Source organism: Tachypleus tridentatus, chromosome 13 (genome assembly GCF_004210375.1).
Source record: "Tachypleus tridentatus isolate NWPU-2018 chromosome 13, ASM421037v1, whole genome shotgun sequence".
Classification (NCBI taxonomy): domain Eukaryota; kingdom Metazoa; phylum Arthropoda; class Merostomata; order Xiphosura; family Limulidae; genus Tachypleus; species Tachypleus tridentatus.
The window spans coordinates 976,523-983,547 of record NC_134837.1 but is presented as its reverse complement, the minus strand read 5'-3'; the positions used below and the strand labels follow the sequence as shown (position 1 = coordinate 983,547).

The window sequence follows — 7,025 nt, the reverse complement described above, 5'->3', positions numbered from 1 at the left end:
AAGTTATCAAATTACGATAAACCACATATATTACCTTGCATTTATTATAAATGTGAAAGATATGAAAGTACAGTATTATATTATTCTGTAATGAAGATATAGCGAAACATATTAATATATGGATTTTACATTTAGTGTATGAGAGCTCTTTTAAACAAATACGTTTAAGGAAGCATGTCTTAGCAATTTAAAAAAATCATAATGTTAGACTTGTACTTTCTGTAACTTCATAAACCTTAGGTGTCGCTAATAATACGTTGTATTTGGCCGAGGGTCGTTTATTTGGAAAAGTTTTTTCAGATTTTTTGTTTTGTTCTTAAAACAATAAGAAGAAAGTGTTGGTTACTACATTTTAGTAATTCGAAATGCCAAGAGAAAGAAAAACGCCAAAATTTAAAGGTTAATTTGTAGACTTGATGTTTTTATATGTTATTTATTCGTACAACTCATATAAAATTATAGAGGTGTATAAATGTAATTATAATAATGAAATATTATTACATCATGTATGTAGTATACTGGTACTAGTAAGATTAGAGTTGTTGTCCTTTTGATAAGAATGTTAATAGTTAATCTTAAATATAGATAAGACACTGCGTGTAACGTAACCGCTCTTTTAATATAATGTTTCATTCTTTACTTAGGTTAAAGAAGTACTGGCGTAATACTATTTTCACAGCAAAAGATGTAGTAATTGCATACATCGTACTATTGTAATGTTAAAATTGACCTGTTTAGAAAGTGCTCAGTTTTACAATTTAAACTTAAAAAAACTCGTAAGAATGTCACCTATATAGCTCAGAACTAAAATTAGAAAAATGTAATTTAAATTCATGAAATCAATTGAAACTGTCACTAATAATAATGAGGCTGATCTTGAAATCAATACTACCTCATGTTAGTCGTAAAAACTTAAAAAGGGAATAATATTGATACTTTATTAAAAATTGGCTAATTGTTTCAAACCTTATGACTATCTAATATTATTAACATTTAAATTTGTTTGTACAGTGTAGCTGTATTTTTTATATACAGTTTTAACACTCCTATTGATTTCAAAGATCTCCTCCATTTTGTGACTTGTCATGTTCTAATGGAACTAACACAGCTGTTTAATTTAATTCAAACTTCAAAGGTTATTTCTCTTTCATACTTCTTTCTTCTCATAGCCTTTTATTTTTGGTACAGTAATTGTATATTCTGATTTTCTTTAGTTTTAATGGTGTGACAGACTAAAATAAATTGGTGCTATAACTGTGGACAAACAAAAACATTATATTAAAATATAACAGAAATCAAAAGTAAAAACTCAACTACAAATACTTACAAGAAACCTGTGTGTGGCCAACACTAGGTATAAATGTGAATAAGCAATATGGCATCAGTCTCAGTGTTATTAATTTCAATAACAATTATTAGGAAAAACAAACAGAATAAGAAAAACCTAATTTTGAAAAACATGATGTTCAAAATCAAACTGCTTCTCAAGATCAGTTACGATGTTGTGTGTTAGGGTGTGAGATATGAAATATTACAGTTATTTTGTTGTGGTTTTATTTATTCTTTAACTTATTATATCTTTCCAGTGTTTATTTTAGCTATGAATGTGTAGTTTTATCAAAGTATTAACTTACCTTCTGGCTAGAGCATATTGATTTTGGGTATTATGTATTATGAAACTGAAACAAGCTTTCCCTAATGATAATAAGTTGATGTTGTGAAATATTATGAAAGTTTGAGTCAATAGCTAGTCACATGAGATGTAATTTCATTATCTAACCACTAAATAAAAACCTGTCATTGGTTTTAGTTAATGAGATTGTTAGAATTATTACTTAATATTGTTATTGATCAGAAGTGGTTTAATCTTGGAATATTGCAGTTTTTAAATCAGAATTTTTTTCTTCTTCTGATTCTTTTTATTAGTTCCTTTATGTATTGAAATTAATAACACTGAGATGTGCATTGTTTTGTTTGTAAATGTTTGTAAGTTTTATTTTGTTTCTCTTGTATTTTAACAAATTTTGTTTTGTTTGACTCTAGTTGTAGCAGTGTTCTAACCTGTTACAAAGCTGCATTTTCTATTGTTTTCAAATCTAAAAATTCTGTTACTTCTATTTCTTTCATTTTCTCTGTTTTACAAGTGTTATATTTATGTTAGTTAAAATCCATATTGAACTTTCTATGAATTTAAAAAAAACAGCAGTAAAAATTCCAAGTTCCCTGGTTACAAATGTTTTTCTGTAGTTCTGGTATTCCAGTAGAAGTAATTGTTTGATATACAGATTTAGTCTTGGAGATTCTATGTTTCTGTTGGTGATACATAAATGTGAATAGTATCATATCAGGAAAATTTAATTTCTTTATTATGATGGCTATGTCTTTGCAACAGGTGCTATAAAGACAAGTCAGGACAAGTATTATCCCTTTATTTTCTAAGATTTAGAAAGTTGTACTTTGTATATTTATAAGCCCTTTGAAATCTACTTACAATAATCTGTACACCTGTTTACACATTTGAATGTACACTTAACAGTCAAATATTTCTATTTGCTCTTTGAAAAATGATCAAGTTTCCTGTCAACATAAATATAGAATTATTCCTCATAGATTCTTGTATGGGAAGAAGATTTTTAGGAAGATTCATAGATCTTGGGTTTGAAGTGCCCAAGGTTATGACATGGAAGATGTTTTAATATTGGACTTCAGAAAAGGGACAGTTAAAAAATGTACTGAATATTTTAAATATAATATTGAGGGACAACAAGAAACTTGTTGGTCTACCTAGGCCATCCTCTAAACTAAATATATTAAGTAATAAAAATTAAAGAAATAAGCCTCATAGCCAACCATTATCATTCATATAGTTATCAACCTTTATCTTCAAATCACTTAAATTCACTGCTTCTGTAACATCTGAAGGCAACTTTTATCGAAGGCTGACCATTTTCTTAGAAAAATTAAACTGTCCTAGCTGAAGGTGACTCATACCTTCTCACAGTGTATATTTATGTCACCTTATCCTACCATTTTCACAATTAAGTATAAAGAAGATGATTCATCAACAGTATTAATTCTAACTCCATGACTATGACCATTGCAAGTAGGTATGTAACTATCATGAAAATTCTTTACAAAAATGAAATACTTTCAAATTTGACTTGAACAATCATAAGACTGTAGTTTGTGAGAAAATCATTGATTATTTAATGTTATTTGCACTCAAGCTGAATATCTCATGTGCAAGGTGATTTTTCATGTTTATTATAAAAACTTGTGGTAAAACATTTATTATTTAATGTTATTTGCACTCAGGCTGAATATCTCATGCAAGGTGATTTTTCATGTTTATTATAAAAACTTGTAGTAAAACATTGCTTATTTAATGTTATTTGCACTCAGGCTGAATATCTCATGCAAGGTGATTTTTCATGTTTATTATAAAAACTTGTAGTAAAACATTACTTATTTAATGTTATTTGCACTCAGGCTGAATATCTCATGCAAGGTGATTTTTCATGTTTATTATAAAAACTTGTAGTAAAACATTGCTTATTTAATGTTATTTGCACTCAGGCTGAATATCTCATGTAAGGTGTTTTTTCATGTTTATTATAAAAACTTGTAGTAAAACATTGCTTATTTAATGTTATTTGCACTCAGGCTGAATATCTCATGTTCAAGGTGTTTTTTCATGTTTATTAAGAACTACTATTTCTTATCTAAAGTTTTTACTGTAAACATTTACATTTTATGTTCCATTTTCTCATTTATATTATTAACTCCAGATATAATTATCAATATGCAGTGCAATTAAATATAAAGTCTTACTGACAACAGATGTTTAAAAGGTATTTAGGATGTTTTAGCAAATACACAAGTAATATTTGAGATTTTTAGGATGAAGAACAGATTTTGTAATCATAACGTGAAATCACTTTGCACTCAGATTAGTAATGAAAAACTTTTGAGAAACAAGTCTTAGTAAATATATCTCATTAAAAAATTATTTTTTTTGTATACAAAATACTTGTTTGCTAAAAGTCCACCAAATTTGGTGAAGATACACACGTATCAAAGGTTATAGTGCAAATATTTAACATATACTTATGTGTAAACGAACTTGTGTGTTACATCAAGCCTATCATGAAAGGGTTAATTGAAACACTAATTGTTTGAGACTGCTCTATGTGTGTTTCTATAACTGTTTCCACCACTGGGTACTTGCATACAGTTACATGTGTGTGTAATTTAGCCTTTGACTTGTGTACAAGCTCTAACAATATGTAAAACTTATATGTAAGTCATGAATTTTATGTTCTCTATAGTTCAGATGGATAATATGAAAATGAAAAACATTAGGTGGGAGTAGTCAAACTCACTATGCATGTTTCTTGCATTTAGGGAGTATCCTTATGAAAGAATATACCATGTTTCTCTAGAATCACCCCCAAAATATATTTCTAACCTTAACCCTTCAGTAAGTGGTCTGAGGTAGAGTATGGTTCCAAAACTGTCTGTTATAACATTGTTGGAGATAAGCAGTAGCTGTACATAATTTTTTAATACTAATTTCTTAAAAGAATAACAAGGTTCTAATTTATATCAACTCTTCCACTTTCATGTTTATAGATGAAAATTCTTACATTATCAGGTGTGTTTTTGATGCATAGTAAGATGACACATTTTATTATTTAATTTCTTATCTGAAACTATTAAACTTTAGAAAGTTTCAAGGGGGTTATCTTTTCTCTCTGGTGGTATAAGGTAAAAACTCCCATCATACAGGGAACATACGAGTGTCTGTCCTTAAATTCAATAAAATAGTATAGTAGTAGTCTATCATTTTAAGACATTGGACATAAACCTGACATGATACACAAAATTATCAGTGAAACGGTTTACAATCATGAGATGCACTGTTTTTGTGTTGTACATTTATACATTATCAAATAATTTTCGTGTCAGATATAATGTGCAGGGTAAAGTTTTATATTTATGTAAAAATGGTTGGTATGGATAGAGAAAGCTCTATGTAGAGGAGCAAACAACATTTTGATCTTCTTCGGTCATCATCAGAATGTTTATAAAATCTCACTGGAGTTCTGATAGGAGTAGGATTTACACTTCATGAATTTATGTTTCTAAAAATTATTATACATTGTGTACATGATTTAACAAAATGTATCAGGTTTCTTTCCATTATTATTTCTAGCAAAATTCACCCCTTGTTTTAACTTATTTAATCCTTAGATAATTTTTTATAACTGTTTTTAATGCTTCATGTAGTAGATATGTTCTGATAACTAGTATGTTTTAAAGGGCTAGTCATGTTCTAACACTAGTATGTTTTAAAGGGTTAGGTATGTTTTGATACTAGTATGTTTTAAGGGTTAGGTATGTTTTGATACTAGTATGTTTTAAAGGGTTAGGTATGTTTTGATACTTGTATGTTTTAAAGGGTTAGGTATGTTTTGATACTGAGTATGTTTTAAGGGTTAGGTATGTTTTGATACTTGTATGTTTTTAAAGGGCAGGTATGTTTTGATACCAGTATGTTTTAAAGGGGTAGGTATGTTTGATACCAGCATGTTTTAAAGGGTAGGTATGTTTGATACCTTGTATGTTTTAAAGGGGTAGGTATGTTTTGATACTTGTATGTTTTAAAGGGCAGGTATGTTTTGATACCAGTATGTTTTAAAGGGTTAGGTATGTTTTGATACTTGTATGTTTTAAAGGGTCAGGTATGTTTTGATACCTTGTATGTTTGAAAGGGCAGGTATGTTTTGATACCAGTATGTTTTAAAGGGTTAGGTATGTTTGATACTTGTATGTTTTAAAGGGTTAGGTATGTTTTGATACTTGTATGTTTTAAAGGGTTAGGTATGTTTTGATACCAGTATGTTTTAAAGGGGCAGGTATGTTTTGATACCAGTATGTTTTAAAAGGCAGGTATGTTTTGATACCAGTATGTTTTAAAGGGGTAGGTATGTTTTGATACCTTGTATGTTTTAAAGGGGTAGGTATGTTTTGATACTTGTATGTTTTAAAGGGGTAGGTATGTTTTGATACTTGTATGTTTTAGAGGGTTAGGTATGTTGTAATATTAATATGTTTTAAAGTGTTGGGTGTGTTAAAATCTAGCATGTTCTAAAGTATAGGTATATTCTAATACTAGCATGTTCTAAAGGATAGGTATGTTCTAATACTAGTATGTTCCAAAGGATAGGTATATTCTAATACTAGTATGTTCTAAAGGATAGGTATGTTCTAATACTAGTATGTTCAAAAAAGTAACGTATTTGATTACAAGAAATAATTGTTAGTTTGATTGATTTCTGTTTATTTTCTGTTCAGGAAAGAATTACTGCAAATGTTGTTCACATTATGAAGGTTCATATAAAAATGTTGAATTATAACATATTTTGGTTCTGGGGTTGAATGATGCTTGTGTTCCTTGACATGAAGTGCTGTATTTGTTTTATTTATTTGTGAGGTGAATAAAAAAAAAGATGTTTCATATTAGAAAGTTGGAACTTGAATAAGTTCTTGCTTGTTATATCATTTATTTTATATTAGATGGAGATGTTGATAGTGGAGGAAATGACCTTAAGGGAAGTAACGAGCCAGAAAGTCCATCTGTTAAAAAAAGAAGATCCTCCAGCACTGGACCGTCAACACAAGTAAATTTTCAACAGCCAAAGATAAATTTAAACCATTTCTTTTTAGTGACTTGAAAAAGTAGTAGTAGTTAAAAGTGGTATTAGTTAAAAGTAGTAGTAGTTAAAAGTAGTAGTAGTTAAAAGTAGTAGTTAAAAGTGGTATTAGTTAAAAGTAGTAGTAATTAAAAGTAGTAGTAGTTAAAAGTGGTATTAGTTAAAGTAGTAGTAGTTAAAAGTAGTAGTATTAGTTAAAAGTAGTAGTAGTTAAAAGTAGTAGTAGTTAAAGTAGTATTAGTTAAAGTAGTATTAGTTAAAAGTAGTAGTAGTTAGTAGTAGTAGTTAAAAGTAGTATTAGTTAAAGTA

The 7,025-nt window shown here is 28.5% G+C and overlaps 1 long non-coding RNA gene across 1 annotated transcript; it reads left to right on the top strand.

Annotated features, from left to right (window-relative positions):
• Positions 1–257: 257 nt before the first annotated feature.
• LOC143240035 (uncharacterized) lies at positions 258–6,737 on the top strand. Its single transcript, XR_013021528.1, has 2 exons — positions 258–399; positions 6,580–6,737. It is a non-coding gene; the product is annotated as an uncharacterized LOC143240035 (long non-coding RNA).
• The last annotated feature ends 288 nt before the right edge of the window (positions 6,738–7,025 follow it).